General features: G+C 41.8%; 1 long non-coding RNA gene and 1 pseudogene across 1 annotated transcript; both read left to right on the top strand.

Annotated features, from left to right (window-relative positions):
* The first annotated feature begins 5,152 nt into the window (after positions 1-5,152).
* LOC736839 (uncharacterized) lies at positions 5,153-8,863 on the top strand. The gene is made up of 4 exons (XR_170661.3): positions 5,153-6,440; positions 6,946-7,155; positions 7,292-7,377; positions 8,614-8,863. It is a non-coding gene; the product is annotated as an uncharacterized LOC736839 (long non-coding RNA).
* Positions 8,864-10,958: 2,095 nt separating this feature from the next.
* On the top strand, positions 10,959-11,187 carry LOC134809013 (small ribosomal subunit protein uS14-like; annotated as a pseudogene).
* Positions 11,188-13,242: the final 2,055 nt, after the last annotated feature.

The following is a 13,242-nucleotide window of genomic DNA, read 5'->3' as shown; positions in this document are numbered from 1 at the left end:
AGATCCTTGAGGAATCGCCACACTGTCTTCCACAATGGTTGAACTAGTTTCCACTCCCACCAACAGTGTTAAAGTGTTCCTATTTCTCCACATCGTCTCCAGCATCTGTTGTTTCCTGACTTTTTAATGATTGCCATTCTAACTGGTGTGAGATGGTATCTCATTGTGGTTTTGATTTGCATTCCTCTGATAACCAGTGATGATGAGCATTTTTTCATGTGTCTGTTGGCTGCATAAATGTCTTTTCTGAGAAGTGTCTGTTCATATCCGTTGCCCACTTTTTGATGGGGTTGTGTGATTTTTTCTTGTAAATTTGTTTAAGTTATTTGTAGATTCTGGATATTAGCCCTGTGTCACAAGGGTAGATTGCAAAAATTTTCTCCCATTCTGTAGGTTGCCTGTTCACTCTGATGGTAGTTTCTTTTGTTATTCAGAAGCTCTTTAGCTTAATTGGATCCCATTTGTCAATTATGGCTTTTGCTGCCATTGCTTTTAGTGTTTTAGTCATGAAGTCCTTGCCCATGCCTATATCCTAAAAGGTATTGCCTAGGTTTTCCTCTATGGTTTTAGATCTAACATTTAAGTCTTTAATCCATCTTGAATTAAGTTTTGTGTAAGGTGTAAGGAAGGGATCCAGTTTCAGCTTTCTATATATGACTAGTCAGTTTTCCCAGCACCATTTATTAAATAGGGAATCCTTTCCCCATTTCTTGTTTTTGTCAGGTTTGTCAAAGATCAGATGGTTGTAGATGTGTGGTGTTATTTCTGAGGCCTCTGTTCTGTTCCATTGGTCTATCTCTCTGTTTTGGTACCAGTACCATGCTGTTTTGGTTACTGTAGCCTTGTAGTATACTTTGAAGTCAGGTAGCATGATGCCTCCAGCTTTGTTCCTTTGGCTTAGGAATGACTCGGTAATGCAGGCTCTTTTTTGGTTCCATATGAACTTGAAAGTAGTTTTTTCCAATTCTGTGAAGAAAGTCATTGGTAGTTTGATGGGGATGGCATTGAATCTATAAATTACCTTGGGCAGTATGGCCATTTTCATATTTATTCTTCCTATCCATGAGCATTGAATGTTCTTCCATTTGTTTGTGTCCTCTTTTATTTCATTGAGCAGTGGTTTGCAGTGCTCAGTAAGTTGGATTCCTAGGTATTTTATTCTCTTTGTAGCAATTGTGAATGGGAGTTCACACATGGCTTGGATCTCTGTTTTTCTGTTATTGGTGTATAAGAATGCTTGTGATTTTTGCACATTGATTTTGTATCCTGAGACTTTGCTGAAGTTGCTTATCAGCTTATGGAGATTTTGGGCTGAGTCGATGGGGATTTCTAAATAAACAATCATGTCATCTGCAAACAGGGACAATTTGACTTCCTCTTTTCCTAACTTAATACCCTTTATTTCTTTCTCTTGCCTGATTGCCCTGGCCAGAACTTCCAATACTATGTTGAATAGGAGTGGTGAGAGAGCGCCTCTCTGTCTTGTGCCAGTTTTCAAAGGGAATGCTTCCAGTTTTTGCCCATTCAGTATGATATTGGCTGTGGGTTTGTCATAAATAGCTTTTATTATTTGAGATACGTTCCATCAATACCTAGTTTATTGAGAGTTTTTAGCAGGAAGCAGTGTGGAATTCTGTCAAAGGCCTTTTCTGCATCTATTGAGATAATCATGTGGTTTTTGTCACTGGTTCTCTTTATGTGATGGACTACGTTTATTGATGTGCGTATGTTGAACCAGCCGGGCATCCTAGGGATGAAGCCAACTTGATCTTGGTGGATAAGCTTCTTGATGTGCTGCTGGATTTGGTTTGCCAGTATTTTATTGAGGATTTTTGCATTAATGCTCATCAGGGATATTGGTGTAAAATTCTCTTTTTTTGTTGTGTCTCTGCCAGGCTTTGGTATCAGGATGATGCTGGCCTCATAAAATGAGTTAGGGAGGATTCCCTCTTTTTCTATTGATTGGAATAGTTTCAGAAGGAATGGTACCAGCTCCTCTATGTACCCCTGGTAGAATTCGGCTGTGAATCCATCTGGTCCTGGACTTTTTTTGGTTGGTAGGCTATTAATTATTGCCTCAATTTCAGAGCCTATTATTGGTCTATACAGAGATTCAAATTCTTTCTGGTTTAGTTTTGGAGGGGTGTAAGTATCCAGGAATTTATCCATTTCTTCTAGATTTTCTAGTTTCTTTGCATAGAGGTATTTACAGTATTCTCTGATGGTAGTTTGTATTTCTGTGGGATCGGTGGTAATATCCCCTTTATCATTTTTTATTGCATCTATTTTGTTCTTCTCCCTTTTATTCTTTATTAGCCCTGCTAGCAGTTCTATCAATTATGTTGATCTTTTCAAAAAACCAGCTCCTGGATTCATTGATTTTTTGAAGGGCTTTTGTGTCTCTATCTCCTTCAGTTCTGCTCTGATCTTAGTTATTTCTTGCCTTCTTCTAGCTTTTGAATTTGTTTGCTCTTTCTTCTCCAGTTCTTTTAATTTTGATGATAGGGGGTCGATTTTAGGTCTTTCCAGCTTTCTCCTGTGGGCGTCTAATGCTATAAATTTCCGTCTAAACACTGCTTTAGCTGTGTCCCAGAGATTCTGGTATGTGGTGTCTTTGTTCTCATTGGTTTCAAAGAACTTATTTATTTCTGCCTAATTTTGTTATTTACCCAGTAGTCATTTAGTTTTACATTTTGAAACACCCAAACAACTGTCACTGGATTGCTTGCAACAGAAAGGATAAATGCTTTATGGGATGGATGCCGCATTCTCCATGATGTGATTATTTGCATGCTTGTATCATATCTTATGTTCCCCATAAATGTGTACACCTACTATGTACCCACAAAAAATAAAAATAAATGACAGGCAAACGACCAATATGCACATGAAAAGATACCCAACATCATGAGTCATTAGGGAAATGAAAGTCAAAAGTATCATGAGATACCACTTCACATTCATTAGGATGGCTATTACTTAAAAAATGAAAACTGACAAGTGTGAGGATGTGGATAAACTGCAACCCTTGAACATTGCTGTTTGGAGTGTAAGATGGTGTGATTGCTGTGGAAAATATTATGGCAGTTCCTCAGAAAGGTTACTCATCATAATATACATCTCTTTAGCAACTGGGATACATTTTTTCTATCAATGGTTTAAATTCACTGGCAATAAAACTGAAGAGAAAAATGAAGTAAGAGGGAGAAAGAAACAAGGGAGAAAGGAAATTCGAATTCACTTGACCTTTAAATTCTAATATATGTTTTAAGGCTGCTTCCTTTCATCATGAACAGAGGACTTGAGTCCTCCACACCAGTTGAAGAAAACTGCATTGTGACTGAAGTCCAATCACCTGTACCTCACACAGTCTGGAAATAAGGAACACACAAATCAAGAACTAGACAAGAATCTCAACTTTCTCCACAAATCTTCTTGGGAAAGAGTGTCTCTGAAAATTTTGATACCCATGGACACTCAGAAAAGAAAAGGGTGGAGTTACAGCCCAGCTGTGTGAGAGGCAGATGGGAACTGGCCTCACCTGGCAGAGCCAAGGGAACCAGTGTGAGACCAGAGAGGACACAAGGGCTTTCTCTACCTCCTTCCATAGGTCCTGCTTAGGATCAAGACCATTGTTCTCCCAGAACCTCTATAGGCAAAAAGAAGGATTACCTTCCATTGCCAATAATTTCCATCAGAATCCTCACTATTTTTACCATTGTACAAATGAGGAAAATGCACACATTCTTGGTAGATTCTGCACAGTGGAGAGAAAGCTTAAAGAGAGGCATGGAGGCTGGACTTTACAACCCCTCAACCTCACTCCATCATCCTTATCTGTGCATTTCCCTGGTGACCTCTTTTTCCTCCTGGTGCCTCCCCCACTGTCATTTCTGCTGCATCACAGACACAGGCTTGCAAACAAGTGTGGTTGTGACTGAGTCTATTTCTGACACCTTACCCCTTCTCACCCTGTGGGGAATTCTTGCTGAGAGGGCTTTGGAATCAGGAATGAAGCCAGAGGGCAGGGCTGACAGGGACCATTTAAATGCTGCAACTCCTAGAGATTCACATGGAAGCCTGGACACAATTCAGAAGAGCCAACCCAAGGAAGCAAAAATGTCACCACTACCTGTGAGTTAAAAAGGCACAGCCTTCAATAATCTCAAGTCACATTAAAGAAGTTGGAAAAAGGGAGATTTTATGAGAGGAAAATATGAGAGTTTCTATTGTGAATGTTTTACTGAGATTGGAGGTGTGTGGAAGACAGAGACCCTGAGACTATGGTGTCTGAGATGTTTGTGGGGTGTCGGGTGTGGACCCTGGACCAGTGTAACCCTCTGTGAGGGTATGATAGTGTCTGATGAGAGTCAACTCTGCTGAGATGATGTTACGTTAGGTAAAAGGTGTAAAGCCCACCAGGATGGGTGGGACGTGCCTGAGTGTAAGAGGGTGACTGTATTTTGTCTTCCTGTCTGTGATGTGAGTGTGTGTGTGAGCGCACCCAGACCAATGCATGAGCATCTTTATATGGACAGTGAGCAGGCATGTGTGACTCAGTGAGTGGTGTGGCTCTGTGTGACTGTAGTAGTGTGTGTGATGGGATGTGACTAGGTGTTGAACTGGGAACATGCACATGGCCTTCTGTCCATGTGAAGTTTCCTCCTTACACAGCAGGGCCTCTGATGAAGCAGCTGTGCATCTTCTAATATGTGTCAGTGTGGATCCCGGGTGGCAGAACTGGTGGGGATCTTGGGGACTGGGAGTTACCAATGACTCATTTGTGAGCATTAATGAGAGCAGAATGTATGATCTTTAGATGTCTCTTCCCAGGCAGAGTGGAAAAGAGGAATCCAGACTATGGGAACAATGGTCCCTCAGGTGGGGTCTGCACATAGTGACCATGATCTCCTGCCTCTCATCCTCAGGTCTTTTCCTGTCTCCCACCCAAGGCTGCCATTCCCATTGTAGGTCAGGAGGGTGTGCAAGTCCTGGCTCTCTGAGGAAGAACATTGGAGACTGTGGTTTCAGAGACTGAATCACCTCAAACTGGAAAGGAACAAGGGTAGCCTCAGTTCAGATAGAGTTTACAGTGAATATTAATCATCAAAGTAGCTGGGTTTGCTGGCTCATATCTATAATCTTACCATTTTGATAGGCAAAAATGGGAAAATAACTTGAGGCCAGGAGTATAAGAGCAGCCTGGGCAAAATAGTGAGACACCGTCTTTACAAAAACTTTACGTGTCAGACAGGCAACTTGGTGGGCATTTTTTTTTTTTGAGACGGAGTCACTCTGTCACCTAGGCTGGATTGCAATGGTGCAATCTTTTCTTACTGCAACCTTCGCCTCCCGAGTTCAAGTGATTCTCCTGCCTCAGCCTCCTGAGTACCTGGGATTACAGGTGCACACCACCACGCTTGGCTAATTTTTGTATTTTTAGTAGAGACGGGATTTCACCATGTTGGTCAGGCTGGTCTCGAACTCCTGACCTCGTGATCCACCTTCCTCGGCCTCCCAAAGTGCTGGGATTACAGGCATGAGCCACCGCACCCAGCCTTGGTGGGCATCTTTCACCAAAGCTACTCAGGAGGCCAAGGTGTGAGGACCCCTGCAGCACAGGAGTTCGAGGCTTCAGTGAGCTATGGGTGCACCACTACACATCAGCCTGGGTGAGAGAGTGAGACCATGTCTCAAAAAGGAAGAAAAATTATCCACTTGTAGGTTATCTCTAATTACTTCCCTGACCCGCACTCTTCATTTGTCCAAGTGCTGCAGCTGTGCTCTCAACAATTTTTACAACTTCTGGGAAAGATGCCCATGGCCCTTGACGATAGTGATGCACGTGCATCCCACACACAGGGGTTTCCTGTTCTTTTGTTATTTCCCTCTCTCTTTCAACAAGTGTTGCTTCTTACAGATTGAATTTCTCCACTGATAGATCCTCAAGTCTTGTTTTCACAGATATTAATTTCTCTATCACTAAGATCACCCATTAGTAAGAATTACTAATAAAGATAAAAAATAAAAAGTAAAGAAAGTACAGAAAAAAAGAATTTTAAATAATCTTCCTTGTACCTGGGAAACTAAGTTAGGCAGAGTTCAAGTATGGATCTAAGATGGCACTGCCAGTAAGAGGCAGAATCAGGACTGGAGTCCAGGCAGCCTGGCTCCTGAATCCTAGCTCCTAACTATGAGACCCTCATGTCTTTAAGAATATGGAGTTCTGACTGTGATAGGGTGAAAGAGGGAAGTCCTCACAGTTTGCCTGTTGATCTCTAATTTTCTACATCATGGGAATCTGTCACAAAAGGGGAGGCCACACCTGGCCCAGCCCCTTTCACCCACTCTCAATCCCCTAGCAGGTGCCACACAGAAGGCGTGTCCTTGTCCATTGGTTCTTGCGTGACAATCAGAGGGACACCGATCCTCCCTTTCATGTGAGTACTGCATGGCACAGGGGTGGAAAAGAAGGGAGAATATTTACTCAGGAGGTGGTCTCATGTGAGTGATGTGGAAATTTCTAGTTGGCAGGATGGAGGAACCATGCAGGCGCAGGTCCTGGAGACCCTCCAGCACCAAGCATGAAACCTGCAGTGGCTGAACTGTGGGCCAGTCATGAGGTCTAAGGGAGGAGAACACTCAGGGGTTAGGGCTGTGGCTCTTTATCAAGGGGCACAGAATTTTCAGGGAATGGACAAGGCATAGACCCAGGTAAGTGACTGTGGCTCACTTTCCATCTTGTGAGGGGAAGAGAATCTCCCCACCTGGGGGATATACGAGGAGCTAATGCAGCCCCACAGGGACCAGGCCTGCAGTATCACCAGAGAGACAAGGGAGGCTTCTTTATGCCTTGGGGAAAGGAAGGAAGGGATTTGTGTGTGTGTTGAGTGTGTGTCCTACAAGGGAGGGGCCTGCCCAACACTCCGTGTGCTTTGCCCTCAGCAATGACCCAGAGCTGCGGGTGGAATTCTACACTGGGATGAATGAGAACTCAGACATCGCCTTCCATTTCTGAGTGCACTTTGGCCATTGTTTGGTCATTGACAGCCATGTGTGTGGGCCTGGAAGTGTGAGGGGAGATGCCACAATGTGTTCTTTAAGGACGGCAAACAATTTGATCTGAGCATCTTGGTGCTGGACAATGAATACCAGGTGAGTGCCCTAGGAGCTCCCAGTATCCAGCCTCCATGGGTTCTCAGAGCAGGAGGCAGCTCTCCCTGGCCTGACCCAAATAGATTTTCAGGACCCATTTCTCATAACTACTCTTACCCCAGGCTTTTTATCACAGAGCACCCTCTGCTTGCACTGCTACCCTCAGCTCGTTTCCAAAATCTGACCGTGATCAGTATCAGCTCATCTGGCATTTCCCCCAAGGTGAAGAATCTCCTGTCTTTTCTCACTGTATTCATTTATACTTATGTTGCTGTTTAAATTTTCACTTTGCTGAATGAATACAATATTCATAAGAATAAAATTGTTTTAGTCAATGAAAAATTAAGGCTTTGTCTCACTCCTGGACCCAATCTTATTCCTGAGAGCATTACCAGTGCTCTGCTCTCCTTCCACAGGAAATCTTTGCTTATAGAAGCATATAGATCTATAATTTCATTTGTTTTTAAGAAAAACCTAGTATACATTGCTCCACACATTACACCTTAAAAACTGAGTTGATTTGTTGTGAAAGAATATATCTTGATTAATGGTGCTTCCTCAGTTTTTAAAGAATGCATAATATTGCATTATAAGGATTACCCAAAATTATTAATCTTGACTCTTTTTAAGGGCCTTGAGGTTATTTCCAATATTTTGCTCTCACTAATGGTGCTGTATTAAAGACTTCTAGTCAATTCTTTTGTTTTATCCACCTCCCTTACTTATATTGAAAGATAATCATAAAGAAATGAAATAACTGGTTCAAAAATGTGTGCATTTTAAATTTAACAAATTGACACCTAGAAGGTTACTTTATAGTCTCAGTAATGAAGAATATATCCAAATGTTCTGGCCCTTTCTTATGAGTAGAGCAAAAGATTCACATTTTATTCAGATTCAAGTGAGGGATCTCTTTCTATGCTTAGAAACCGTTCAAAATGATAGCCTATGTTTTGCAACACTTGTCCAATTCTACCTCTCCAACAACACTTGAATTTTATTCTTGGCCACCATCAGCCCAGATCTAGGCAACTCCAAAGAGAAACTGGGCCATCAGTAGGGAATGGCAGTCAGAGTTCATGGAACAGATATATATGCATTCAATGAACATAATCCAGTGTTAATCCTGTTTGAACCCCTGTACAAGATGCAGGGATTCAAGTTCATGAAACACAGTCACTAGCCATGGGGATTTTCCAAGCTAGACGGGAGGCTGAGCAAACATAGACGATGTGACACAGAGTGGTACAGCCTTGCTGGAGGAAACAGAGGAAACACTAGAAATAATGTGAGCACCCTCTCAAATAGTTAATGTTTAACAGAATTGTGAGTCTTGGGTTCAGTTATATAACTAGCAGTTTTCTCAGGGGATGTTGTAGGTACTAGGAGAGAGTAGAGAGAAGGCTGAAAGTTTGTTTGGTGGCATACTGTCTTTCTGAGGCACTTTTCCTCTTGTAGGTAATAATAAATGGCCAACACCATACATCTTTGCCCATCCACTTCCACCATGTTCTATGAAGATTTTGCAAGTGTGGGAAGATGTCTCCCTGACCTCAATGTCTGTCTGCAATTTATGGAGATGACCACACCCCTCATTGTTGAGGAATCCCTCTTTCTATGTGACCATAGGATCCCCAGAGCCTGCTAACAGCGTGATCTCTCCTCACCCTTTTCCCTACACTTGGTCATTAAAACATCACCAAACTTCCCAGAATTTGGTTCTTGCTTTAAGGGGGAAAGAGAAAGCGGTAATCCCCAAGAGGCCCCGAGGAACTTTATGGGAGGCATCCAGAAATCAAATAGGATAAACCTTCTTGTGACTCCAGGAGTGAATGACAAGGTCCCTGCAATGTCTTAGAAGACATTGGGTACAGCATCCTTTGACAGCATATTGTTGACATCAGAGACTCTGAGACAAAATCTTTACCCTATCTTAGATGACTCACTGCACTGAAATGTTAGGTAGATGTTTACAGCCACACAGATGTACCTCGTGGCTTTGGGGAGAAATTTTGTAACTTAATCTAGTGGAATTTCCTAATACTTTCCATTATTTTCAGGATATTTATTGTGTGTTAACACGGTGCCTGGCTCTGTACAGGCTGCCATACAGGAGCTTTACAAAAAGACACGTTTCTCACTTGAAAATTTCAATCCAAGCAATAGTTAGAGAATCACAGGAGTCCAAAGATTTCTCTTAAAGAACCCCAATTGTGGAAGATAGTGTGGCAATTCCTCACGGATCTAGAACTAGAAATACCATTTGACCCAGCAATCCCATTACTGGGCATATACCCAAAGGATTATAAATCATTCTGCGATAAAGACACATGCACACATGTGTTTACTGCGGCACTATTCACAATAGCAAAGTTTTGGAACCAACCCAAAAGTCCATCAATGATAGACTGGATTATGAAAATATGGCAGATACACACCATGGAATACTATGCAGCCATAAAAAGGATGAGTTTATGTCCTTTGCAGGGACATGGATGAAGCTGGAAACCATCATTCTCAGCAAACTATCAGAAGATCAGAAAACAAAACACCACATGTTCTCACTCATAAGTGGGAGCTGAACAATGAGAACACATGGACACAGGGAGGGAAACATCGCACACTGGGGCCTGTTTGGGGATAGAGGGGCTAGGGGAGGGATAACATTAGGAGAAATCCCTAATGTAGGTGACAGGTTGATGGGTGCAGCAAACCACCATGGCACATGTATATCTATGTAACAAAACTGCACGTTCTGCACATGTAACCCAGAACTAAAGTATAATTTTCCTTAAAACTAAAAAATAATAATAATAATTGTGAGATTTTTCCAAAGTATGTGGCAGAATCCTGGGATTTCTATTTAAAAACAAGTGGTCATGGTTTTAGATCAGAAAATATGTAGCTTATTTTTGGGATGGACACAATTCATACACATGGACACAGTGAGCTGACCTTGCTTTGCTGCTCTTTCATTAGGCATTGCAGCACAGCAAAGCTCCCAACACACGTTGGCTTACAGAAATCATTTACTCTGATCTTTCTTGGTTAACTGGACTCATGTGGGTAGTAGATCATGTGGTGAGAGTCATGTTTTCTGAAGCGTCTTTTAGTTTGGGATTCCAGAGGATGCTTCACTCATGTCTGACTCAACACTAGGGCTGGGTGAGCACCTACGGGCTGGCTGATTATCTCCTTCCCTACGTCACTTCCCTATTCATGCCTTGAATTCCCTCAAATCATAAGAGTCTCGTGGTTCTTGGACTTAAGGAATGATGATTGGCTGCCACCAAAGAAAGCCTTCCAAAAGGCTCAAGGAGAAGGTGAAAGGCATCATAGGACCTGGCTTTGAAAGGCAGACAGTGTCACTTCTATGACATTATATTGATCAAAGTGAGCCATACACAAGCCCAAATCAAAGGGAGGGGGGTTTCATAAGATGTGGTTATTTTGACATGCAGTCATGAGGGAGCATCCTTGGCAACTGTTTCCACTCAGTCCCCACTGGCTTACATTTTTCCCATATATCAAAAGCACTAATCCTGGAAGGAACCACTGAAGGCAATACACTTATAGGAACAGGCTCAGATTGAAGTCCAGAATGTTATCATCCAATCAGGATCTGGTGTCCATGAAGTGACTAGAAATTATCATGTGCACTTTCTTTCAACATCTGCACTAAAGAAATACATTATCTGCCCTATACATACTAAACCTACAAGACTAAAACAGATATAGGAAAACGCAGTGAACACACTTATTTTAGAGGGGCAAAAGATAATAAACAGCACCCTGAAAACAAGATGGGTCACCAACAGCTCTACTGGAGCCACCCACAGAAAAATCAGCCAGGGTTCTCACCCTTGTTGCATCTGCTCAAACCAGCATCTCCTTATCTGAAAATATTGTCTTGAAATGTGCCGCTTCTGTTTCCACAAGTACTTAAAGGATATAGGTCTCATTAAGTTGGGCTAAGTGATGCTCCTTGAATTAATAAGCAAGACATCCACTCAGTGAAAGAAACGTGCTAACTCTTTGTACATGAATAAAAATTAAAATAAAGAAACCAATACAAACAAGCAAGAACAAAAAAACAAATAGGCATCCATCACTGGTCCACATCTTGCTGAAGCCAACTATACCCCTATTTTCATCTTCTCTGAAAACGTTTCTCTGCAACAGTTGGTTCCACCTTCTACTGTCAGCTTCTTAGAGCTCCTACCAAGTAGGCACGATGACAGCCCTTTTCCCTCTATAAGAGCTGTTGTCATCTGGTTCATAGTACAAATAGAGAACCATTTAGGAGAAGATAAACAACATATTACCTAAAAGCCAAACAATGCAGACTGAAGAGGGTCTCATCAAATAGCCTCTTTGTCTGCAGGGCCTATCACAGGTGTCAATTTGATCATCTTCATCCTCTCTTTCCATGTTCATTGCCACAACTTGTTCAGCTCCAACCTTACTCATGGGTATGCCTCTCTCCTTGCCCTCCTTTAACCTAATATCCATATACCTTGAGGTGTCAATGCACAGTAAATGACACCTTCATGCCTCTCTTTCTTGTTGCTTTCCTGTATGAACTGAAATTCCCTCCGCTCTCACTGGAAAGTCTCAGGTTCTTGTTAGGTACACTTTCTCCCTTATATCATCCTTCTCACAGTTTTGGTCACCGCCCTATTTTGATGATGGATCATAGGCCCCCTCATCAGCATGGAAATCATTTCTTGGGGAATTAGGCAATACTTGCTCTGAGTGGATAAAAACTATCTTGGACCCCATGAGTTTCTGAGCAGAACATGAGATTGATTTCATATCTACATGTCGCTGGACGATGCCCATTGTATTTGCATGACCTACAGTGTCCTACATGCTGCCCCTGCTATACAAACACACAGTGACTGCCTTTTCTTGACTGATATTCACCAGTTCAGTTCAGCTCATATAGGCCATTTGTTACACTCATCTTTATACCAACTACTACCCTATGCTCATGGTGGCCAGGAGTGATGTCTCAGATAAAAAGAGAAGACATAGAGCCAAGGAACCAATGTTGAACAAATGATTTTTGTTTGCCTCTGGAGACTTACTCAACATCTCTTTCATGCTTGTCAACCCAAATTCATGGCCTTCTCCCAGCAAATACATCATTGCTCAAAACACAGTAGGTTATTTCTGCAGTCTAAAGCCTTACCTTCTGAAAGGTCTGTAGGGCTTTCCAGTTTTTGCTGAAAGCCCCCAAAGAATAAATCTACTCTTTGCTAACGTTGTCCTTGATGTGCAAGTCTCCCAAAGCTGTTTCTTCTGTGGTGCTGTCCGTGGTGCTGAGCTCTGGTGCATCTGGGCCTGTATTTGCAAGTGAGGGGCCAATAAGACAGAATTAACAGAGAAATTTTTTGTTTTGTTTTGTTTCGTATTTGATAAATCACAGCTCAAAATATGTATGATGAATGGAGCAGGAATTGAATTTGGATTTTCAGACCACAATTTCTGCCGTGCCCTCTCTCACCCTCCTATTCAACATAGTGTTGGAAGTTCTGGCCAGAGCAATCAGGCAAGAGAAAGAAAGAAAGGGCATCCAAACAGAAAGAGAGGTCAAACCATCCCTGTTTGCAGATGTCATGATTCTATATCTAGAAAACATCATAGTCTCTGCCCAAATAATTCTTAAGCTGGTAAACAACTTGAGCAAAGTTTCAGGATACAAAATCAAAGTGCAAAAATTACTAGAACTCCTATATACCAACCACAGCAAAGCATAGGGCCAAATCAGGACTGCAATTCCATTCACAATTGTCATAAAAAGAATAAAATACCTAGGAATACAGCTAACCAGGAGGTGTAAGATTTTTACCATGAGAATTACAAAACACTGCTTAAAAAATCAGAGATGACCCAAACAAATGGAAAAACATCCCAGGCTCATAGATAGCAGGAGTCATTATCATTAAAACAGCCATATTGCCCAAAGAAATGTACAGATTCAATGCTATTTCTGTTGAACTACCTATGACATCCTTCATAGAATTAGAAAAAAACTATTTTAAAATACACATGGAACCAAGAATGAGTTGAATAACCAAGAGA

Source organism: Pan troglodytes, chromosome 20, assembly GCF_028858775.2.
Source record: "Pan troglodytes isolate AG18354 chromosome 20, NHGRI_mPanTro3-v2.0_pri, whole genome shotgun sequence".
Lineage (NCBI taxonomy): Eukaryota > Metazoa > Chordata > Mammalia > Primates > Hominidae > Pan > Pan troglodytes.
This window is presented reverse-complemented; position numbering and strand designations above follow the sequence as displayed.